Raw genomic sequence first — 27039 nt, forward strand, 5'->3', positions numbered from 1 at the left:
AGTAAAACTTTCCCTCATGTCATCTTTGTAGATGACATGATTTTGTATTTAAAGAACCCCATGGACTACACTCCCAAGTTACTTGAGCTGATTGCTAACTTTGGCAAAGTAGCAGAAATCAATGGCTTTTCTGTATGCCAATAATGAGAAGAGTGCGGCTGAAATTAGGAAAGCAACCCCTTTTGTAATAGCCCCACAAAAAAAAATAAAATACTTAGGAGTTAACTTAAATGAAGGACCTGTATGATGAAAACTTTAAAAACGTGAAAAAGGAAATTAAAACAGAACTAAGGAAGTGGGAATGCCTCCAATGCTCCTGGATTAACATCGTGAAAATGGCAATATAGCCAAAGGCTATCTACAAATTCAATGTGATATCTATCAACATTCCAACCTCATTTTTCAATGAAATAGAAGAAGCAATCCAAAAATTCATATGGAACAATAAATGACCCCGATTAGCAAAATTAATCCTTAGTAGAAAGAAGAGTGCTAGAGGAATATCAATTCAAAACTTCAAACTGTACTACAAAGCCATAGTAATCAAAACAGCTTGGTACTGGCACAAAACAAACCTGAGGACCAATGGAATAGGACTGAAGATCCCAGAGACCTATAGCCATCTAATCTTTGACAAGGGAGCTAAAGAAATAGAATGGAAGAAACAGCTTTTACAGTAAATGGTGCTGGCAAAATTGGTTAAATGCTTGTAGAAAACTAAAGCTAGATCTGTATATATCACTGTGCATCATTGTGGATCAAATACCTCCAAATAAAAGCAGACTCCATGAAAACATGACAGAAAGGAATAGGAGAAACTCTAGGGCTTCTTGGCACAGGCCAACGTTTTCTTAATAGAGACTCAGAAGCACAAAAAATCAAAGAAAGGTTGGACAAATGGGACTCCATGAAACTGCAGAGCTTCTGCAAGGCAAAGGACATAGCTAGCATGATCAACAGATAGCCCAGAGACTGGGAGAACATCTTCACTAGAGATACAACAACAGACAAGGGTCTCATATCTAAAATATACTTAGAACTCAAAAAACTAAATCCCCTAACAACAAATCCTCAAAGAAACAACTGCCCAATTAACAAAGTGGCAAAAGACTTAAAGAGAGACTTCTCTGAAGAGGAAGTAAGAATGGCCAATAGACACATGAAGAAATGTTCAACCTCTCTAGCCATAAAAGAAATGCAAATCAAGACAATCCTGAGATTCCACCTTACTCCAGCTAGAACAGCTATAATCAAGAAATCTAATAACAACAGATGCTGGAGGGGATGTGGCCAAAATGGAACCCTACTGCACTGTTGGTGGGAGTGTAAACTTGTTCAACCATTCAGGAAAGCAGTATGAAAGTTCCTCAAAAGACTTCACATAGAACTCCCCTATGACTCAGCAATCCCACTTTTGAGCATTTACCCAAACGATCACAAACAAGGGCATACCAAAGCATCCAGCACAACCATGTTTATCGCAGCATTATTTATCATAGTTAAGATATGGAACCAACCCTAATGCCCCTCAGGAGATGAATGGATCAAGAAAATGTTTATATATATATATATATATATATATATATACATATATATATATATATATATATGTGTGTGTGTGTGTGTGTGTGTGTGTGTGTGTGTGTGTGTGTGTGTGTGTATATATATATATATATATGTTATATATTGGAATTCTGTGCCTCTTTCAGAAAGAATGACATTGCCTCATTTGTCAGGAAGTGGAAAGACTTGGGAAAACTTTTATTAAGTGAAGTAATCCAGGCCCAAAAAACATAGGTCCCATGGTTTCCCTTGGTTGCAATGCCTAGTACATGTCTAGGGTAAGCAGAGAAGGTCAAAGGCTATGTACATATGACCACATGAGATGATGTTAAGAAAAATGTAACCCAAGACAGGGACACAAGTGGTTTTTTTCTTTCTTTAGTGTTTTTAATGTACTTACAATGCACTATGTGATTCTTTTATTTCTTGTGTATGTTCTTCCCACACGGTATAACCCCTGTTTTCACTAGATTTGATGCTGGTTTTCTGCACCTTGTATATACATTTTTGTCATTTGGAGAGTGGAAGGAATATTGGGGAATGCTTAAATGGGGATGCAGGGTGACCCATTGTGACAATGAGATGTACAGGACACTATGTTGAAAATGAACTTTACAATATTGGGGTGGGGGCGGGAGGAGTTGGGGATGTGGGGAGGGAAGTGATGGTAGGGGGACAACAAAGGAGGAGGTAACAATGCTTGCTGCAGAATGTACTAATTACCTTACTCATGTAACTGTAACCCCTCTGTACAGTATTTCATCTATCTATCTATCTATCTATCTATCTATCTATCTATCTATCTATCTATCTATCTATCTATCTATCTATCTATCTATCTATCTATCTATCTATCTATCTATCTATCTATCTATCTATCTATCTGTCTATCTATCTATCTGTCTATCTGTCTGCCTGTCTGTCTGTCTGTCTGTCTGTCTGTCTGTCTGTCTGTCTGTCTATCTATCTATCTATCTATCTATCTATCTATCTATCTATCTATCTATTTATCTATCTAATTGCTCAAGGCCTGGGAAAGTGGCTCAGTTGTAGAGTGCTTGTGTTGCCTGCATGAGGCCCTTGGTTCGATTCCTCAGCACCACATAAGCAAAAAAGCCAGAAGTGGCACTTTGGCTCAAGTGGTAGAGTGTTAGCCTTGAGCTGAACAGCTGAGGGATAGTACCCAGGCCCACAGTTCAGGCCCCATGACCAGCAAAACAACAACAAAAAAAAAACAATTTAAGAAATGATTCACATAATTGAAGAAAACCTCCACTACATTTTCAACAGAGAAAGAATTTGTATGTAATACAAATAAAGAGTTCAAAAATTAGAAAGCAAATTAAAAACCTTTGCAATTAATAAATGTATAACTTGAAATGATGGATTCCAAAGGTGCAAAATCTAACTTAAAGAAAATACAAGTAGTAATTTTAAACAGAGGTCTTACTAACTATTTTGATTATGAGGAATAGAGCTAAGTGACCTAATTATTTTTCATAGATTTGGAAACCATATTTCGTGTTGTTTGAGTATGGAAAATTTAAACTAATATTTATCAATATATATTTTAGATATTTTTCTTTCTGAATTTATTTTGTCTCCTCAAAACACATTTATTAGATGGGCTGTCCTAAATTTGCAGATGAATTGAAACAGGAATAATATTGATATCAGATCATCAATAATGGGGTAGAATTTCAAGTAGCTCTAAAATCTACATGAAGTTTACAAATTATGCTAAATATGAATTTTAATACAGTACTATCATCTGACTATTTCATATAATAGCAATTTTAAACTTTTTTAATTTGTGATTTTTATTAGTCCTCTATTAGCAAATTCTCTCAAAGCAATAATTGATTTTGCTTTGGCAAAATTTGTAAATTATTTAGCAGGTATGAACTACTATATCAAAGTTTGTCCTGAAAAATTTAGTGTTTTCAAAATTACATTTTTAGAAAAGGTTCACATTCAAATTTTGCAGGAGTATAAATCTAGTTAGCTTAATACTAAGTGCACTTTCCTTAGAAATTAGGTCACTATTATTGAACATACATCTAGAGCATGGGTGCTCAAGGCTTATGCCTGTAATCGTAGCTACTCAGGAGGCTAAGATCTGAAGATTGTGATTCAACGCCAGTCCTTATAAAAGTCCCTGAGACCCTTATATCCAATTAACTAACAAAAAGCCAAAAATGGCATTGTGACTCAAAGTGCTAAAGCACTATACTTGAGCACAGAAGCTCAGGGACAGTGCCTGGACCCTGAGACCAAACCTAGGATGGGCATAAAAATAGTAAAAAAAAAAAAAAAAAAAAAAAAAAAAGGAAAAGGAAAAGAAAAAATAAACGTTTAGAGACAAAATTAGTATATGCATGATATCTTTAAATCAGATATCTAATTTGTTATAGAAGCTATGTTGATCTGTAAGTATCTTCTGTTTGCCTTGTATTTGTTTTAGTTTTTAGTGCTAGTCTTGGGGTTTCAACTCAAGGCTTGGGCACTTGTCCTGAGTTTTTTGCTGAAGGATAGTTCTCTACAATGTTAACCACAGCTCAGCTTCGGGCTTTTTAGTGGTTCATTGGAGAGGAGAGTCTCATGGACTTTCCTTCCTGGGTAGGCTTCAAACTGAGAACCTCAGCTAGGATTACAGGGAGAAGCCTGGAGATTTGCAAGCTATTTGATTACCCTCAGGAATTTCCATTTCCATAGTAAACATAGGAGAATTTTCTTTTTTCACTTCATTATTCTATGATCCTGAGTCCTTAGTAAAATAGAAGGGGTAAATAGCTTTCATGTTAAGGTAATTCATTGTCTCATTTACATGAATGAGTTTGCTCCACTATGATTTCATAAGATAAAGGAAGACAATATATTCAAACTAAAATACTGCCAAGAGAAAATTAAAAAATAGGAAGAGAAATGGTTAATATTTTCCAATATTCATCATGAAGAGTACTGTGAATTTTTTTACAAATTAGTATACACAACAACATTATATTATAAGAAGTGTTCCCTGAAGATTTAATTTCATATTCATTCCAAACAAAGACATGTTTTTCTTATAAACACAATTTATTCTAATCTTATAATAAAATACAGATGATGGTTTTATAGTAGATAGGTAATAACAGAGATAGATGATACATAGAAAGATAGGTAGATGATAGATAAAATTTAAATGTATTCATAATGAATGCAGAGGGATGTCTATCAACAGACAGAGAGGCAAGGCAAGCAGCCAGGTGAGTAAGAGATAAGTAAATGCATAGGTAGAAAATTTGTAACTTTCATAATCTAGAAATTGTGGCATTTCAATACTTGGGAATTTCATAGCATCCACTAATAAAAATGAAGGTAAACATTTTCTGCTGTAAGCTGTCATTAATTGGACATATCATAGTCCATTAAGTTTTACTCGAAACTTAAGAGCTTTTCATTTAACACTTTTCAACATAAATGTACATGATTAAATTTTCCTAATCCCATTTTATATACCAAACATTATTATCTTGATATTAATTAATGATAAACTATATGACTTGGGTTTATATCCATATTAGTATGTCAGGATAAATGTGCATATATATACATATATATATATACATATATATACATATGTGTGTGCGTGTATTTATACAACTTCCAGATAGAAAAGTTTTCTTATTTGTTTCAGAGAATTAAGCTAAAACTTTAACTTTCTGAAGTCTTATGAAGTAGGTTTCTCTGAGACTTGAAAAAACTAAGACAGAGTACTAAAAGGTAAGATCTTATTGTTTGCATTACATTCAAACATAATTCGCTATCCGTTTAAGATCCGTTTAACTTAAGTTTTGTTATATGTTGTAATTATTACTGGTGACAGATTCAGACTTTGATCTACTGAACTAATGACTAGCCAGAAAATTTCTAAGTGAATCCATAATCTTCTTTTAATTATTCACTTTTTAATTGCAAAGGTAATATACAGGGGTTACAGTTAAGAAATGAGTACAACACAATGGAATTCTATGCCTCCATCAGAAAGAATGACATTGCCCCATTTGTTAGAAAATGGAAAAACTTGGAAAAAAATATATTAAGTGAAGTAAGCCAGGCCCAAAGAAACATAGGTCCCATGGTTTCCCTTATTTGTAATATCTAAGATATGTATGAGTCAAGCGGAAAAGGTCAGATAATGTGATGTTAGGAAAATGAACCCTTAGATATGTATTTTAATGTTTTTTTTTCTTTCATGCATGTGTTTCTAACGCATTGATAAGATTATCTCTTTGTTGCTTTGTATGTCCCTCCCCCACAGTATAACCCCTGCTTTCACTATATTTGATGTCAGTATAACTTGTGGAGGAGATGGGGAAAAAGAAGTCGTTTAAGGATACAGGTGGACCTGTTGCAACAATGAGAAGTACAAGTTGTCATGTCCAAAACGAGCTTTACAACGTCGGTGCGGGGGGGGGGGGAAAGGAGGGGGAAGGAGAAGGATTGGGATTGGGGGGGAGGGGGGAGGCTGGGAAGGGATGTGAAGGGTAAATAAAGGAGGAGGCTGCAATGCTTGGTAAGAAATGTACGCATTATCCTGCCCATGTAATTGTAACTCCTCTGTACAGTATGTTCACAAATAAAATTAAATTAAATTTAAAAAAAGAAATGAGTACAATTCTTTTTTAAAAAATTCTTCATTATAAAGGTGCATAACAGGGTAATTACAGTATTCGTAAGTTAATGAATGCATTTTTTTTAAAACACTGTTACCTTTCCCTAATTTTCTCATCCTGTACCCCTCCTCCCAAGGTGTATAATTCATTTCCAAAATAGTGTCTAGTGTGTATCATTATTGAATTAATTTATCTTTTCTCCTGCTGTTTCTGTGATTCCCTTTCCCTTCCACGGATCAGATTAACTTATATACAAGGCAAAGGGAATAGAAAACTAAAACAGAAAAAAAATAGAACAGAATTTATTAAGAACCTTTTGTTTCTAATTCTTGGAGTTCATTTTGATATGCGCTTCATTTTATATGGTCCTATGCACTTAGCAATTGCACTATTATGATCTCTTGTTAAAAATATTATAGACATGTTCTTATAAGAAATCAGGGAAACCATGCAACCTATTTTGGGGGGGGCGGGGGGGCTTGCTTTGCTTACTATAATTTTTCCCGGTCAGGAAATGAGTGAAATTCTTGTCAAACATTTTACAGCCTCCCTAAATTTCTCTTGTATTCCCTTCTCCCCAATTCTCCCCACCTCGACAAGTTATAAAGTTCATTTCCAACATAGTGACTTGTGAGTATCACAGTTGCATTGGTTCACCCCTTCTCCTTTGTCTCACCTTTCTGTGATTTCCCTTCCAATCTCCAAATGAGATAAACTTATATACGAGACAAAGGATACTGAAATCAAAAACAATGACAACAGGGGATAAATCAAAGGGGGAAAATGAAAGAAGAAAGAAATAACTACAAACAGAATACACACACACACACACCTACCTCTCTTGTTTCTATATCCTTGAATTCATTAGGATTAGCATCATTTTATATGGTCATATGTACATAGCTCTTGAGATCTTTTGATCCTCTGCTAGAACTATCCTAAACATATACTAATTGTTACAAATGAGGGAAAACATTGGGCCTATTTTTCTTTGGGTCTGGCTTACTTCATTTAACATGATTTTCTCCAAGTCTTTCCATTTCCCTTCAAATGGGGTGATATCATTCTTTCTGATGGAAGCATAGCTGCATAGAATTCCATTGTGTATATATACCATATTTTCTTGCTCCGTTCATCTACTGAGAGGCTTCTGGGTTGATTCCATGTCTTAGCTATGGTAAATAATGCTTCAACTAACATAGTTGTGCTGGTAGCTTTAGAAACATGGAGACATGTTCAACATCTCTGGCCATGAAAGAAATGTAAATTATAACAAAATAAAGGGGCTGGGAAGGTGGCTTAGTGGTAGAGTACTTGCCTTGCATGCAGGAGGCCCTGGGTTTGATTCCTAAACACCACATTAGCAGAAAAAGCCAACGTGGCACTGTGGTAGAGCACTGGCCTTGAGCTGAAGAGTGGAGGGACAGCACTCAAGCCCAAAGTTCAGGTCCCATGACTGACAAAAAAAAAAAAACAGAGAATCCAGCTCAGCATTATCAATAAAACTAATAACAGATACTGTCTGGGATGTGTCCAAAAGGGAACACTACTACACTGTTGGGAATGTAAACTTGTTCAACCACTCTGGAAAGCAGGATGGTAGTTCCTAAAAGACTACACATAGAGCACTCCTATGATCCATCAATCCCACTCCTAAGCATTTACCCAAATGACCACAAACAAGGCCACATTAATCATTCACTTTTATCTCAATTTTTTATTTTTCCTTGTCAAAGCACTATGTGAATACATCATTGGGATAATAATCCCATCTTATTCTCTGATTTTGGAAAGTTAATCTGAGATTCTTGTGATGGTATTGTATGATTTATATGTAGTAGAAATTCTTGTAATCATACTTTTCAATTCCAGATATGGACGTTGATTTTCATTGTGAGTATCAAATTCTGAAAATTAAGGAAATTATCTCAATGTTCCACTTAATCATCTATCCTTCTTTGCAGGTTACTTCTGGAAATCTTCTGAATAGGATGGATGGAGACAATCAGTCCATTGTGTCAGAATGTGTGCTTCTGGGCCTTGGTTACTCACATAATATGCAGATCTTACCCTTCGTGATATTTTTGGTGCTTTATGTTGTCATTCTAACTGGAAAGATTTTCATCATGGTCTTAATCATCACTGACCTTCATCTTCATCCCCCCCATGTACTTTTTATTGGCCAAATCTCAGTCACCACTCCTAAGATGATTGCTGATTTTCTTAAGGAGAAAAAAAACCATTTCCTTTGGAGGCTGCATGTGCCAGATTCTCTTTGCCCATTTCATTGCTGCAGGTGAGATGGTACTTTTGGTGGCTATGGCCTATGACTGCTATGTGGCCATTTGCAAACTACTCCACTACTCCACAATTATAAGTCTACAGAACTGCACTGCTCTTGTGTTTATTTCCTGGGTGGCTGAGTTCGTTCATTCTATCAGTGAACTAGATAGCTTCTTTTGTGTTATGATATACCACTGGTAATCAAGCTGGCTTGTATAGCTACTTATAATTTGGACATTTTAATAATCATTGCCTATAAAGTTGTTTCTATAACTTGTTCTATTCTGGTTGCTGATATATTCTTCTCACTGTTCACAAAAGCTCTAAAGCTGGTGCATCTAAGGCACTGTCCACTTGCACTGCTCATGTCACCGTAGTGATGTTGCTTTTTATGCCCTGCATCTTCATCAATGTGTGGTCACTCAGCATCACTTGGTTGTATTTTTACATTTCTTCTAAATCCAGCAATTTATACATTGGGAAATAAAGAGGTGCAAAGTTCTATGGAAAGATTTAAGAGTTATTATAGTGGTTACCAGGGACATACCTCGTGTTCAGATATTCCATTTTAAGTACTTCAAACTCACTGTAGTTTGAAAACCAGAAAATCTCATTTGAATCTACCATTTGTCACCTTCTCTACATAAAAACATGCTTTAGTAAAATTCAAGGAAAGTAATATTTGCTAATAAACCAGAAAACTATGAATTATTTCTTTAGAATTTAAATATTAATTATCTTTCCTTTAGAGGATATAATATGATATGCTTTCTATTACTTAAAAAATGTGAATCAGTCAGGTGTCCATGGCTCATGCCTGTAATCCTAGCTACTCAGAGGGCTGAGATGTGAGGATCATGGTGCAAAGCCAGCCTGGGCAGGAAAGTCCGGAAGACTCTTGTCTCCAATAAAACCCCACAAAAAAAAAATAGCAGAAGTGCCACTGTGGCTCAAGTGGTAGCGTGTTTGCGTTGAGCTGAAGAGCACAAGGACAGTACCCAAACCCAGAGTTCAAGCCTCATGACCGAACAAAAAAATGTGAATCATACATGCAGTGAAGTAATTTATTTCCCTTGAAAATATTCTAGCCCTGTGTGAAGTGCTCTATGCTTTAACATTTTTTATATCTTTACCTTCCCGTCTTGAAAAGTCAACTTCATCTCATCTTTCTTGAGAAAATTTTCCCTAAGATCTTGTTTCAACCTACTTTTCGTCCTAATTCTAATGGAAAAAGATAGAAACATTATGAAAGTACTTCATAAATATATATGTGTGTGTATATATACACGTACATTAGCATGTAATTAGCAGAAAACTTTTTCTGCATTGAATTTCATCGACTTAAAATAAAACAGCTATAAAATAAAATAAATGAAGTAAATAATTTTAACTCACTATATTTCTTTTAGTTTTACAGGCTTTGAAGACCAAAGTTTGTTCTTTATATTGTTAATTATCTGTTGGGCACTGATGGCTGATGCCTATAATCCTAGCTACTCAGCAGGCTGAGAACTGAGGGTCATGATTCGAAGTTAGCCCAAGTACAAAGTTCATAGGACCCTTATCTCCAAATCATTACCAAAAACCCTCAAAGTAAATTTGTGTTTCAAATAGTAGAGTGCTAAAACCAGGCAGGGACTCCTCAAAGAAAGAGAACTCTAGACCCATTTCTTTGATGAACATTGATGCAAAACTTGTCAACAAAATTTTGGCCAATCGACTTCAACAATTCATCCAAAAAATCATACACCACGATCAAACAGGATTCATTTCAGGGATGCAAAGCTGGTTCAATATACACAAATTAATTAATATTATTCATCCCATCAACGGGAGCAAGATTAAGAACTACATGGTTAGCTCAATAGATGCAGAAAAAGCATTCGACAAGATCCAACACCCTTTTATGATGAAGGTTTTGGAAAAATTAGGAATCCATGGAACATTCCTCAATACAATAAAGGCTGTATATGACAAACCTACAACCAGCATTATACTTAATGGTGAAAACCTAAAGCCATTTCCTCTTAACTCAGGAACAAGACAAGGATGTCCACTCTCTCCACTTCTCTTCAATCTAGTATTAGAATGTCTAGCTACAGCAATAAGACAAGATGCAGACATAAAGGGGATCCAAATAGGGAAAGAAGAAATAAAACTTTCCCTCTTAGCCTATGACATGATCTTGTATTTAAAGAATCCCATAGACTCCATTCCCAAATTACTCAAGCTAATTCAAAACTTTGGCAAAGTAGCAGGGTATAAAATTAACCCCCAAAATCAATGGGTTTTCTGTATGCCAACAATGAAAAAAGTGTGGCTGAAATTAGGAAAGCAACTCCATTTGTAATAGCCCCACAAAAAATAAAATATCTAGGAATTAACTTAACAAAGAAGTGAAGGACCTCTATGATGAAAACTTTAAAATCTTGAAAAAGGAAATCAAAACAGAACTTAGAAAATGGCAAAACCTCCCATTCTCCTGGATTGGAAAGATGAACATCGTGAAAATGGCAATACTTCTCAAGGCTATCTACAAATTCAATGCAATGCCTATCAAAATTCCAACCTCATTCTTCAAGGAAATAGAAGAAGCAATCCAAAAATTCATATGGAACAATAAAAGACCCGAATAACAAAAACGCTCCTCAACGGAAAGAACACTGCTGGAGGAATATCAATACCAAATTTCAAACTCTACTATAAAGCCATAATAATCAAAACATCTTGGTATTGGCATAAGAACAGATCTCAAGACCAATGGAATAGAATTGAAAACCCAGAAATGAACTTACAGACCTCTAGCCATCTAATCTTCGAAAAGGGAGATAAAACAATAGAATGGAAGAAAGACAGCCTCTTCAGTAAGTGGTGCTGGCAAAATTGGTTAACTACATGTAGAAAACTAAAGCTAGATCCTTATATATCACCCTGCACCAGAATCAACTCCAAATGCATCAAAGACCTCGAAGTCAAAGCAGACACTCTGAAAACGTTAGAGGATGGAATAGGAGAAACTCTAGGTCTCCTTGGCTCAGGTGGAAATTTACTGAATAGAGACCCGGAAACACAACAAATCAAAGAAAAGTTGGACAAATGGGATTGCATGAAGTTGCAGAGCTTTCGCATGGCTAAGGACATAGCTAGCAAGATCAATAGAAAGCCCACGGATTGGGAGAAGATCTTCACTAGTCATACAACAGACAAAGTTCTCATATCTAAATTATACTTGGAACTCAAAAAATTAAATCCCCCAACAACAAATCCTCAAAGAAACAACTGCCCAATAAATAAGTGGGCGAAAGACTTAAAGAGAAACTTCTCTGAAAAAGAAAGAAGAATGGCCAATAGACACATGAAGAAATGCTCAACATCCCTAGCCATAAAAGAAATTCAAATCAAAACAACATTGAAATACCACCTCACTCCAGTTAGAATGACAAAAATCAAGAACTCTAACAACAATAGATGCTGGAGGGGATGTGGACAGAAGGGAACTTTACTTCATTGTTGGTGGGAGTGTAAACTTTTTCAACCACTTTAGAAAGCAGTATGGAGGTTCCTCAAAAGACTTCACATAGATCTCCCCTATGACCCAGCAATCCCACTTTTGGGCATTTACCCAAATGTTTACAAACAAGACCACACTAAAGCTACCAGCACAACTATGTCTATTGCAGCATTATTTACCATAGCTAAGATATGGAACCAACCCAGATGCCCCTCAGTAGATGAATGGATCAAGAAAATGTGGTATATATACACAATGGAATTCTATGCCTCCATCAGAAAGAATGACATTTCCCCATTTGTTAGGAAATGGAAAGGCTTGGAAAAAATTATATTAAGTGAAGTAAGGCAGGCCCAAAGAAACATAGGTCCCATGGTTTCCCTTATTGGCAATATCTAGTATATGTATGAGTCAAGCGGAAAAGGTCAGATAATGTGATGTTAGGAAAATTAACCCTTAGATATGTATTTTAATGTTTTTTTTCTTTCATGCATTGGTTTCTAACCCATTTATAAGATTATCTCTTTGTTGCTTTGTATGTCCCTCCCCCACCCCTGCTTTCACTATATTTGATGTCAGTATAACTTGTGGAGGAGATGGGAAAAAAGAAGTCCTTTAAGGATACAGGTGGACCTATTGCAACAATGAGAAGTACAAGTTGTCATGTCGAAAACTAACTTTACAACGTTGGTGTGTGGGGGGAGGGTGAGGATTGGGTGAGGGGGAGGCTAGGAAGGGATGTGAAGGGTAAACACAGGAGGAGGCTGCAATGCTTGATAAGAAATGTACGCATTATCCTGCCCATGTAATTGTAACCCCTCTGTACAGTATGTTCACAAAAAAATTAAATTAAATTAAAAAAGACAACAAAAATAAAACAAATAGTAGAGTGCTAGCCTTGAGTAAAAATGTTTGAGGACAATGTCCAGGCCCCATGTTCAAGCCCAGGTCCAGCACAAAAGAAAATTGTCATTACTATTTGTAAAATGCTGAGATGTAATATCTGTGATACCTATGATCATACCTAATCTTCTTTAGTTTTGCAATTACAGTACTGATCCCCAAGGACAATACATAGAAGATATTTAAAAAATATATCTTAAACATCAAGTTAAAAATTCAATTCAAATATTTTATCAAGGAATACTTGAATCTCACTTTCTCTATGATATAGTTATAGTTTACATTCATTTTTAATATGGGGGTGTACTGAAGCAATAATTAGATTAAAATAGTGCACATACTTTTTGCTATGCCTATGTATCATGGTATTTGAACTGCATTAAACATTATTATTTCCCCAAATTTTCCTACATACAACTTTGATTTGTATATGAAACTTCTAGAAGAGAGTTATTTTTATACAGTAGGCTAAAATACAACTCATTTTATTACTACAATACCAGAAGATTCCTACCAGAAGATTCTGAGCTTAATAACTCAGAAAAAATACTTGGAATTTCATCTTTTATGATCTTCCTTGATATTAAGTTGTAAAATATGAAAATTACTTTCTAATATTCATTTTTATTTTATTTTTCAATTTATTTTTTAACCAAAAGTTGTTGTAAAAGAGGATTAAAATTTAATATGTCAATTGATGTGTAAGTTCTTCTGGATTAGAATCACTCCTTCCATCATTCTCCCTGGGAGCATCTATGCTTTTTCCCACCAGTCACAGCAAGTTCTTTTTTTTCTTTTTTTCTTTTTTATTGTGAGAATACCGTACAGAGTAGTTACAATTACATGGGCATGATAAAAACCAGTACATTTCTTATCAAGCATTGTTGCCTCCTCCCATTGTTTCCCCTTCCCATCCCTTCCCATAATCCCCACCTCCCCCACCCGATTCTCCCCTCCCCCCCCACCAAAGTTGTAAAGTTTGTTTATTGACATAAGGTCTTGTACATCTCATTGTTGCAATGGGTCCACCTGTATCCCTGGGTAAACGATTTGGTTTTGCCCTTACCCTACACAAATTATACCAAATCTAATAGTAGCCCCTCAGTAGATGAATGGATCAAGAAAATGTAGTATATATACACAATGGAATTCTATGCCTCCATCAGAAAGAATTACATTGCCTCATTTGTTAGGAAATGGAAAGACTTGGAAAAAAATGTATTAAGTGAAGAAACCCAGGCCCAAAGAAACTTATGTCCCATGGTTTCCCTTATTTGCAATAACTAGTATATGTCTGAGTCAAGCAGAAAAGGTCAGATAAGTTGATGTTAGGGAAATGAACCCTAAGATAAGTATTCAAATATTTTTTTTCATGTGATTTTTTCTACCACATTTATAAGATGATTTCTTTGATTGTTTTTTTTTGGGGGGGTCCAGTCGTGGGTCTGAACTCTGGGCCTGGGCACTGTCCCTCTGCTCTTCAGCTCAAGGCTAGCGCTCTACCACTTGAGCTACAGCGCCACTTCTGGCTTTTTTCCTTTTTGCTTATGTGGTGCTGGGGAATCGAACCCAGCGCCTCGTGCATGCAAGGCAAGCACTCTACCACTGAGCCACCTTTCCAGCCCTATAAGATGATTTCTTTGTTGCTTTGTATATCTCTCCCCCATGGTATAACCCCTGCTTTCACTGTATTTGAGGTTGGTATAATTTGTGGAGGGTAAGGGAAAAAACAAATCGTTTAAATAGGGATACAGGTGGATCCATTGCAACAATGAGATATACAAGTTATGTGAAAATCGAACTTTACAACTTTGGTGTGTGGGGAGGAGGTTTGGGTGGGGGGGCGGGGGAGGATGAGAAGGAATGGGAAGGGGAAACAAAGCAGGAGGCTACAATGCTTGATAAGAAATGGACTCATTATCTTGCCCATGTAATTGCAACCCCTCTGTACAGCATTTTCACAATAATAATTAAAAATTATTAATTAAATTAATAATAAAAATAAATTAATAATTAAAAATAATTAATAATTAAAAACTAAATTAAAAAAGCAATCTGGTTGAAAAGGTTAATAGCAAAATCAATTATAATAAGTTAACACATAATCCAGAACAGCTTCTTTAAATAGTTCTGACAATAGAAAGAAGAATTTTGGTGCATTGAAGAGATGGAATAAATTATTATAAGAATTGTTTTTCTCTTCTTTTTTCATTTGTTTTTGTTTTTATGAGATATCTCTACTTTTTGTGTCCCTCGGGAAGTTTCTAGTCAACTCTAAGTTCTGATAGCCAATGTGTGATTATATCCCTAATGTTAATGTAGTCCTATGGTAAGGGAAATGTAGGTTGGCTAGGTTAATTAAACAGCTGATGTTATTTTAAAAATAATCCTTTTTGTCTTATTTTGCTCTGTTTTCTGTAATTGTATTTCATATGAAAAAATTAATGTAACAAAATCTGCAATATATTTTCTAATGTGTTATTTTCTTTGCATATATATATATATATATGTATGTGTATATGCCAGTACATTACTTGTTATCTAATACTTTCATGTAGTTAAATAACCATATATGATATTTAAATCAAACATTTAAGATTTAACTATATTGCTATGCTTTATGAAACATTTTAAACACATCAATTTTCCCTTTCAGAATTAGGAGCATTGGCATCAAAGAGGCACACACACACACACACACACACACACACACACACACACACACAAAGGAATTTTATACACAGTGGAGTTATACAAGTAGATATAGAGTAGATATATAGATGAACATAGAGATACATGCATACATATATGAAGTTTCAATCATCTTTATGCCTCAGTATCCCTTCACTTCTCCCTCTGTCTTCTCATAGACAATCACCCTTTTATATTCATGTACCATCATCATCATCATCATCATCATCATCATCATCATCATCATCATCATCATCATCATCATCATTATCATCAATATTTTAGAAACTATATACCACAAAATATCACAGGATTCAAATGGTATTATTGTCCCTGAATCTATTTATATATTGTGTTAGGTTTATTTAGTTCCAGATTCTGAACTATCTTTCCATCTCTGCAATGAAACCAATATTATCATGGGGTAATAGTTTGTTAATATATAGTTGAATTTGGTGTTTATTGACAAATTGCATTTATACGTTCTTGGGGGAAAAATTGATCCATAAATTTTGTTGACCTATGTATATTTATTGTCATTGTTGCACTATTAACTGGCTTTTTATATTAGAATAGCATGCATTACATAAAATCAGTTAGGAAGCATTCCTTTTCTTCATAATTTATGAAAATTCTTTGAAGTTCTTTCTGAAAAGTCTTGTAGAATTCTGTAGTGAATGTGCCTTTTCTTGGACTATTGTTGAGAGACTTGTATTACAGTTGCAATCACAGTTTATTTTTAGGTCCACTTAAAGTCTCATATCACCTTAGCTTTACTTTTGTACTTCCCTACATCCTGGGTGTGTACAAATTTGTTTATTTTGAAGTGTTTTCAATTTATTGATATATACATGTTCAAGTATTCCTTAGTGATTCTCTAAATTTCATTGATATGCGTTTTAATATGTTCTTTCCATTGTATTAATATTATATTGATATTTTTGATTGGGAAGTTATAACATTTAGGAATATAATTCATTGTATTGATATTTTAATTTTTGTATAACCAATTTGTCCTCTGCTCTTTTTATTTGTCTGCCTCCTAATTTTAAATTTGGGTATACTGTTGTTTCTCTGGCAAAATAAACATATTTGTCTGGATTCTTTTCTTTCTCTTTCTAATTTTCTTACATTACTATTTTATTAGAATCAAGAAAAGATTTCAGTTTTCTTCTGTTTGTTAAGACACAGCTTATGGCTTGAAATGTAATCTATTTTTGGAAACAAATGTATATCCTGAAGCTGATAGGACATTTTGTCATTATCTGTCAGGTTTGTTTGATTAGATATGTGTTTTGTGAAGTTTCCTTGCTGATTTTTGTATGAATTTCTCTACTGTTGAGTTTGGAGTATTAAGGTCTCCTCTAGTATTGTATCTGGATCTCTCTTCCCCTTTATTTCCAGTAATGTATGTATCCAGTAACTGTATCAATGATGGGTGTACATATATTTATAATCATCATATCTCAATGTATTTATATATACATATTTAATTACCCTTCTTATAGCATTTGACTTTGCTTGACTTCAAGAATACTTTGTTAATATGTTTTCGATACACCTGTTTACTTGTAATTTCTACTTGTTTGCTTAATACTCTTCTATTCTGTCCTTTTCTGTTTCTCATTGTCAGTAAGTTGTGTTTTTTGCATAAAACAGGGTCAGAGAGACTGTTTTACATCCAGTCATCCAGTCTGCATCATTTAATTACAGAGTAAATAAAAATAATATCTATAGTAAGGACTATTTATAGTGTTTTATATTATATACTAATGCAAATAAATGAATATCAATAATATTTATATTTAGACTTACCAAGAAGTATTAGCTCATTCTTGTAATTTTATTGTTCCTTGTGTAGTTGAATATTATTTGTTCTTTTCTTCCTTCTTTACTTATTTCAAGAGATGTTTGATAGTTTAGTGAGTTGGTAATATTTGTTTCCAAATATTTATTTGTTCATCTAGTCATCTTGTCATATTTAATATTTCCAGAGTGTTTTTAATCATGACCCTGAAATACTTTATTGCACACTTTTCCAACTACTAGTATTTTTAATTAGAAGTATGATGTAAATCTGACTTTTCTATCTTTATATGTAAGTTGACATTTTTCTCTTGTAGCATTTAGTATCCTTGCTTTTTTATATGTTCTTGACTTTTTAACTATTGTGTGACAGGGAGACTTTCTCTTCTGAACATGTCTTTTGAAGTTCTAAGTGTCTCCTATACTTTAACATTATTATATTTCATAGGTTGTGGATAATTTTTCCATTGATATTTTTTAAAAATTAAATATTTAATATAAAAACTTTACATTAAAATTAAAGGCCTGAACCTACAATGAGTAAATAGTACAATCTGAAAAATATTTATTTTCAATTTCATTGATATGTCATTTCACTCAGCTTTCTTCCCAAAATTCCCATTTGATTTTTTCCAAGTCTTTTTCTTTCCTAAATTTCTTACTGAATTGTTGGAGTTCTCACAAAATTCTTGAGTTGACATTGTTCTTTGAGTTATTTATTTTAATCTCCTTTTAGATAGACAAAATATATATTTTCTATTGGCTTTTTTATAATGAAAACTTAAAAAAAAATAAAAAATCCAGTCAACTTATTGCCTTGTTTTGATGCCATGTACTATGATTCTGAAAGACAATGTCTTTTTTTTGTCTGTCATGGAGCCTGAACTCTGGGCCTGGGCACCCAAGGCTAGTGCTCTACCACTTGAGTCACAGTGCTCCTTCCAGCTTTTTCTGCTTATGTGGTATGAGGAATTGAACCTAGGGCTTTATGCATGCAAGGCAAGCACTCTACCACTTAACCCCCTTCCCAGCGGCTATGTTTTTTATTTGCTTTTATTTGCTTTATATGCTTTTTATTTTCTTATTTGCTGCATTTTCTGAGAAACAAGTATGGATCTTTACTGATTTATGAGAGTCTATGGCTCTTTAGCTTTATGGTCCGAGTTTATAATAAATAGATTAGAAGATACTCAACAAAGAAAATGGAATTGTCCTGATTATAGAATATTAGACAAATGACAGATTTTTGTGAACATTAGATACTTTTCCCAGTTATTTAAGTACTTGGCCTTGGTCAATTAACTACTATATAAATTGACTGGAATTGCAGGTCATGCAATGATAAACAATGTATGATGCTTTAAATAAAAATTCTCTGCTATTAGAACTGATTATAATTTTGCTCTATACACCTGTAGATTCATTAGGCATTTACTAATATATTAAGTATAAGAGGAGTCCTCTATCATAGAGGAAGTAAGCAATTTTTCAGCAAAGTGAACATGAATTTTTTATTTCTTTTTTTTAATTTAATTTTATTTTATTTGTGAACATACTGTACAGAGGAGTTACAATTACATGGGCAGGATAATGCATACATTTCTTACCAAGCATTGCAGCCTCCTCCTGTGTTTACCCTTCACATCCCTTCCCAGCCTCCCCCCTCCCCTCCAATCCCAATCCTTCTCCTTCCCCCCCATTCCCCCCACCCCGCACCGACGTTGTAAAGCTCGTTTTGGACATGACAACTTGTAATTCTCATTGTTGCAACAGGTCCACCTGTATCCTTAAACAACTGGGTTTTCCCCATCTCCTCCACAAGTTATACTGACATCAAATATAGTGAAAGCAGGGGTTATACTGTGGGGGAGGGACTTACAAAGCATCAAAGAGATAATCTTATAAATGCATTAGAAACACATGCATGAAAGAAAAAAATACACATCTAAGGGTTCATTTTCCTGACATCACATTATCTGACCTTTTCCGCTTGGCTCATACATATCCTAGATATTACAAATAAGGGAAACCATGGGACCTATGTTTCTTTGGGCCTGGCTTACTTCACTTAATATAATTTTTTCCAAGTCTTTCCATTTCCTAACAAATGGGGCTATGTCATTCTTTCTGATGGAGGCATAGAATTCCATTGTGTATATATACCACATTTTCTTGATCCATTCATCTACTGAGGGGCATCTGGGTTGGTTCCATATCTTAGTTATGGTAAATAATGCTGCAATAAACATAGTTGTGCTAGTAGCTTTAGTGTGGTCTTGTTTGTAAACATTTGGGTAAATGCCCAAAAGTGGGATTGCTGGGTCATAGGGGAGTTCTATGTGAAGTCTTTTGAGGAACCTCCATACTGCTTTGAACATGAATTTTTTAAATACACATTTTCTCCCTTACCACAATACCTAAGTTTGTACTGACAATTCATCATTATGATATTGAATACAAAACTACTTTGGATCAAAAAAAATTGTTTACAATGTAACTGATGGAAATAATCATCACATGGCCATGGAATTCTCTAATATGTCATATAAGTGATCATAAATCAAAATCAATTTTAACAAAATGGAAAGAACATATTGAAAATGTCTTTATGTCTCTCAAGGGAGTCTGTTTTCTGAATTTGAGAATGAATATATAACAATAGAAGAGACTCCCCTGTTTTTCACTCACTCACAAATATGTTTTTGTCTTTATATCCATCCATATTTAATCTCCATTGGCCTTGTGGAATTGATGAGGATAAATAATATTGATATCTTTTATATATACATATATGTATATATATTTTATATATATATACATATATATATTACACAGTAAAGCCCACTAAATGTTATTAAAATTGAAAAAGACAGAACAATAGAGGGGACAATTTTTTTGAAGTAAAGAAATACCATAATCAAGCTTTTTTACAATTAATATGCAATCAAAAGTATACCATAAAAGATATTAAGTAACACTATAAAAGAAATATTCCCAAAAGGAAAAAAATATTTTTAAAAAAAGGAAATCAAGGAACCACACCCAAACAGAATCCAAGAACCATAGGAAGAACCCATTTGCCACAGCCCCCAAAAATGTGGACAAATTGGCTGGAACTCCCAAACACTTCTCAGTCCTAAATCTCAACATTAACGGATTTAACTCTCCAATTAAGCTATATAGACTGTATAGTTGGATTAAAAACAAGATCCTTCTCTCTGCTGCCTTCAGGAGTCACACTTTGCCCATAAAAACACATTTTGAAAGTGAAAGGCTGGAATAAAATCTACCAAGCAAATAGCCTCCCTAAACAGGCAGGAGTTGCAATCCTAATATCAGATAAAATAGACTTCAAATTAAAATTAGTGAGAAGACATAAAGAAGGTCGCTACATTAAGGGATCTCTCCTTCAGGAGGATATTACAATTCTAAATCTCTATTCGGCAAACAATGGAGCACCCAAGTTTATCCAAGAAACACTACTTTCCTTCAAATCCCACAAATACCCAAAGACATTAGTTGTTGGGGACTTTAACTTACCACTCTCCCCTCTAGATAGATCAACTCAGCAAAAACTCAACAGAGAAATGGCAGATCTAAACAACTGCATAGATTAACTAGATTTAACAGACATCTACCGAATATTTCACCCAGCAGAATCAGAATACGTTTTTCTCAGCAGCACATGGAACATTTTCCAAAATAGACCACATTTTAGGTCACAAAGCAAACGTCCAAATTCAGAAAATTTGAAGTTATACCTTCATTCTCTCAGACCACAAAAACACAACAAATCAAAGAAAGGTTGGACAAACGGGATTGCATGAAATTGCAGTGCTTCTGCCTAGCAAAGGATATAGCTAGCAATATCAAGAGAAGGCCAACAGATTGGGAAAAGATCTTCACTACCCATACTACAGACAAGGGTGTCATCTCTAAAATATACCTGGAACTCAAAAACTTAAATCCCCCAACAACAAATCCTCAAAGAAACTACTGCCCAATAAATAAGTGGACTAAAGACTTAAAGAGAAACTTCTCTGAAGAGGAAAGAAGGATAGCCAATAGACACCTGAAGAAATGTTCAACCTCCCTAGACGTAAAAGAAATGCAAATCAAAACAACTTTGAGATACCACCTCACCCCAGTCAGAATGGCTATATTCGAGAACTCTAATAACACCAGGTGTTGGAGGGGATGTGGACAGAAGGGAACCTCACCACATTGTTGGTGGGAGCGTAACCTTGTTCAACCACTTTGGAAACCGGTATGGTGGTTCCTCAAATACTCTACATAGTGGTCCCCTATTACCCAGTAATCCCACTTTTTTGGCATTTACCCAAATGATCACAAACAGGACCATACTGAAGCTACCAACACAACTATGTTTATTGCAGCATTGTTTATCATAGCTAAGATATGGAACCAACCGAGATGCCCCTCAGTAGGTGAATGGATCAAGAAAATGTGGTATATATACACAATGGAATTCTATGCCTCCATCAGGAAGAATGACATTGCCCCATTTGTTAGGAAATGGAAAGACTTGGAAAAAATTATATTAAGTGAAGTAAGCCAGGCCCAAAGAAATATAGGTCCCATTGTTTCCTTTATTTGCAATAACTAGTATATGTCTGAGACAAGCAGGAAAGGTCAGATAAGTTGATGTTAGGCAAAATGAACAGCAAGACAAGGATTCAAATGTGTTTTCTTTGTTGCTATTGTTTCTAATAGATTTTTAAGATGATTTCTTTGTTGATTTTTTGTCCCTTCCCCACAGTGTAATCCCTGCTTTCACTGTATTTGATGGTATAATTTGTGGAGGGGAAGGGGAAAAAATCATTTAAATAGGGATACATGCAGTAATGAGCCGTATAAGTCATTATGTGGAAAAATGAACTTTACAATTTTGGCCAGGGGAGGGAAGTGGATGGGAGATGGGAAGGGGAAACAAAGGAGGAGGCAACACTGCTTGATAAGAAATGTACTCATTACTTTGCCCATGTAATTGTAATCCTTCTGTATGGTATTTTCACAATAAAAAAAAAAGAAAAAAAATGACCAACAAGCAGAAAGGGAGATAAGTACCAAAGTAAAAACCCTTAAAAGCAAATAGAGTATGTAGAAACACATATCCAGAACATCAGAATTTATATAGAGAGGCAGTGCACACAGATATTTAAAACAAAACCAAGAATAGTGATAGATAACATTGCAGGAGCTACAAGATACAACCAGAAAACCTAATGTAGGGCTAATACTGAGGAGGGTCTGGATAGGGGAGCCAATGGATTAGGTAATGTATTCATCCGAATCCTAGCAAATAACTTCCCAAATATCCAAAAGGATAGGCCCATCCAGATACAAGAAGCTTTTAGAACCCCAAATAGAACAGGCAAGAATAGGACATCCCTCTACCACATTATGATCCATACAATATAAATAGAAACTAAGATTGCTAAAACTGTCAGGGAGAAGACAACCATCACCTATAAAGGTAAACCAATCAGAAAACCTGCAGATTTCTCAGCAGTGTCCTTGAAAGTGAGGCAGGTCTGGAATGATAGACAAATAACAACCAACAAAGAATCATTCACCCAGCTAAGCTTTCATGCATAGCGGAGGGACAAATAAAAGCCTTGCACATCAAGGAAAAACTGAAACAATGTACCGTCACCAAACCAGCATTACCAAAAAATCCTCAAAGATGTTCTACACATTGAAAACCATAAGAAACTGATATTGACATTGAAACAGCCCCACCCCCAAAGAAAACTAGATAATCACAGCAAGAACAGTCAAGGCATAGCCCCTAAAAAAAGGCAGGGACTAGTGAACACCTCTCAGTCCTAACTGTCAACATCAATGGACTTAACTCTCCACTAGACTGACCAGTTGGATCAAAAAGCAAGATCCATCTTTCTGCTGTCTTCAAGAGACACATCATATCCCTCAGAAAATAAAAAATATTCTGAAATTGAAAGGTTTGTATAAAATATATCAAGCAAACAGCCTCCATAATCTGGCAGGAGTTGCAATCCTAATCACAGATAAAATAGCTATCAAATTAAAGCTTGTCAGAAGAATCAATGAAGGGCTTCCATATTAATAAAGAGAGTTCACAGGAGGATATAACAATCCTAAATCTATACAGCAAATGCTGGAGCACTCACTTTTATCAAACTATTGCTACTAATCTGAAAACACACTTAGACCCCAACACTGTGATTGTTGGTGACTTTAACACACCACTGTCATCTCTGTATATATATACATGGCAAAAAATAAACAGGGATGTAACAAGGAGAATTACAAAATGTCATGTCAAAGCAAGCTTTACAATGTCGGAGTGGGGGGGGAGGGGGGTATGATTGGGTGGGGGGAGGGGGGAGGCTGGGAAGGGAGGTGAAGGGTAAACAAAGGAGGAGGCTGCAATGCTTGGTAAGAAATGTATGCATTATCCTGCCAATGTAATTGTAACCCCTCTGTACAGTATGTTCTCAAATAAAATAAAATTTAAAAAAAAATAAATAAACAGGGAAACCTTAGAACTAAACAATTGCATAGGCCAACTAGACCTAACAGACATCAGCAGAATATTCTACCCAACATAAGAATTTTCATTTTTCTTGGCAGTTCATGGATCATTCTCTAAAATAAAACGCAATTTAGGGCACAAAGCAAGCCAATGCAAATTCAGAAATATAGAAATTATCCCATGAATTCTCTCAGACCACAATTGAATAAAATTACAGCTCAACACTAAAAACAACAAGAGAAAATCATGCAACATATGGAGACTCAACAACACATTGTTAAATCACCTGTTTGTCATGGAAGAGATCAGATTGGAAATTCAAATTTTTATGCTATTTAACAAAAAGGAACACACAAAATACCAGCTCTGCTGGGATACAGCGAAGGCAGTTCTCAGAGGAAAACTGATAGCTCTAAGTGCCTATGTCAACAAATTGGAGAAAGCTCAAACCAATAATTTAATGATATACCTTAAGTTCCTTGAAAAAGAGCAACAAGCCAAACTCCAATCCTAATAAATGGAATAAAATAATTAAAATTCAATCAGAGTTAAATTAATTAGAGACAAAAAGTAGAAAGAATCAACAAGACAAAGAGTTGGTTCTGTGAATAAATTAATAAAATTGACAGACCTTTAGCAGTCTTCACCAAAAAAATAGAATATATCCAAATAAACAAAATCAGAGATGAGAATAGAAACATCACTACAGAAACTAGCAAGATTCAGAATATCATAAGAAAATACTTTGCAGACTTTTATGCTAATGAATTCAAGAATTTGGAAGAAATGGAAGAATTTCTATCAAAAATTGTTACTCCCAAACTAAATCAAGAAGGTTTTAACCAACTAAATAGCCCCTTATCAAGTAACAAAATAGAAGCAGCGAGACATCCCATCCAAGAAAAGCCCAGATCCAGATGAATTCACAACTATAAGGCCTACATAGGAGAACTCACTCCTATACTCCTCAAACTCTTCAATGAAATTAGAAATGAAAGCTCACTGCTGAACTCATTCTATGAAGCCAGAATAACACTCATCCCATAATCAGACAGAGACTCATCAAAGAAAGAGAACTATAGACCCATTTCTCTGATGAACATAGATCTAAAATTTCTTTTAAAAATTCTGGGCAATTGACTTCAACAATTCATCAAAAAAATATACATTATGATCAACCAGAATTCATTCCAGGGATGAAAAGCTAGTTCAATATATGCAAATCAATTAATATAGTTCAACACATCTACAGAAGCGAGGACAAGAATCACATAATTATTTCCATAGATGCAGAAAAATCATTTGTCAAGATCCAGCACCCCTTTATGTTGAAAGCTCTGGAGAAACTAAGAATCCATGGGATATTCCTCAATATAATCAAGGCTGTATATGCAAGCCTACTGCGTGTATTATATTCAATGATGAAAAAGTAAAGCTATTTCCTTTACAATCAGGAATGAGACATTGCAATCCACTCTCTACTCCTCTTCAATATAGTATTAGAATTACTAGCTAGAGCAATAAGTCAAGAGGCAAACTTAAAGGGGATCCAAAAAGGGAAAGAAGTAGTAAAGCTCTCCTTCCTTGCTAATGACATGATCTTCTATCTAGAGAATCACATAGACTCCACTCCCAAGTTAATTGAGCTAATCCAAAACTTTTTCAAAATAGCAGGTTATAAAATTAATCCACAAAATCAGTAGCTTTTCTTTATGCCAACAATAAGAAGAGAGAGGCTGAAATTATGAAAGCAACTCCATATAGCAATAACCTCTTTAGTTGGAGGGGGGGGCGGATCGGGTAGGGGGAAGCTGAGGAGGTATGGGAAAGGATGGGAAGGGGAAACAAAGGACGAGGCAACAATGCTTGATAAGAATTGTACTCATTATCTTGCCCATGTAATTATAACCCCTCTGTATGGTATTTTCATAATAAAAAATACAAAAAAAATACCTAGGAATCAACTTAACCAAAGAAGTGAAGTACCTCTACAATGAAAACTTCAAAAATCTGAAAAAGGAAATTAAAACAGATCTCAGGAAGTAGAAAAACCTTCCATATTCCTGGATTGGGAAGATTAACATTGGGAAAATGGCAATATTACCAAAGGCTATGTACAAATTCAATGCAATACCCATCAATATCCCAACTTGTTTCTTTAATGAAATAGAACAAGCAATCCAAAAATTCATAAGGAACAACAAATTACCCCAAATAGCAAAAACAATCCTTAGCAGGAAGAATAATGTTGGAGGAATATCAATACCAAATCTCAACCTCTATTACAAAGCCATAGTACTCGAAAGAGCTTGGTATTGGCACAAGAACAGACTTGAAGACCAGTGGAATTGATCCAATGAGCCAGAATGAACCCGTAGACCTATAACAATATAATCATCTTTGACAAGGCATCCAAAAAAATAGGATGGAAGACAGACAGCCTTTTCAATAAATTGGGCACCCAGAACTGGATAAACACATATAGAAAACTAAAATTAGATCCTTATATATCACCCTGCAACAGACTCAACTCCAAGTGAATGAAAGACCTTGAGGTAAAGGAAGATAACCTGAAAATAATACAAGAATTAACAGAAGAAACACTAGGGCTCATTTGCACAGGTTGAAACTTTCATAATAAAGACCCAGTAACAACAAATAGAAAAGCTGGATAAATGGGACTGCATTAAACTGCAGCACTTCTGTATGGCAAAGAACACAGCTAGCAACATAAATAAAAACCCCACAGACCTAGAGAAGATCTCCACCATCCACACAACAGACAGAGTCCTAATATCTAAAATATACCTTCAGCTCAAGAAATTAAATTCCCCAAAAACAACCCCCCCCCATAAAACAACCATCTCATCAAAAAGTGAGCTAAAGACCTCAGAGAGCTGAAGAGGAAAGACAAATGACCAGGAGAAACATAAAGAATTGCTCAATATCTCTGGCTATAAAAAAACTGCAAATCAAAACAACATTGAGTTTCCACCTTACACCGTTAAAATGGCCTTAATCTAGAAATCTAACAGCAACAGAGGTTGGTGGGGATATTCCCAAAGGGAAACTACTACACTGTTGGT

General features: G+C 34.9%; 1 pseudogene; it reads left to right on the plus strand.

The window, feature by feature from the left end:
- Nucleotides 1-8212: 8212 nt before the first annotated feature.
- LOC138841553 (olfactory receptor 4K5-like) lies at nucleotides 8213-9076 on the plus strand (annotated as a pseudogene).
- The last annotated feature ends 17963 nt before the right edge of the window (nucleotides 9077-27039 follow it).

This window comes from Dipodomys merriami, unplaced genomic scaffold (assembly GCF_024711535.1).
Source record: "Dipodomys merriami isolate MVZ:Mamm:240054 unplaced genomic scaffold, mDipMer1.0.p SCAF_1, whole genome shotgun sequence".
NCBI classification, from domain to species: domain Eukaryota; kingdom Metazoa; phylum Chordata; class Mammalia; order Rodentia; family Heteromyidae; genus Dipodomys; species Dipodomys merriami.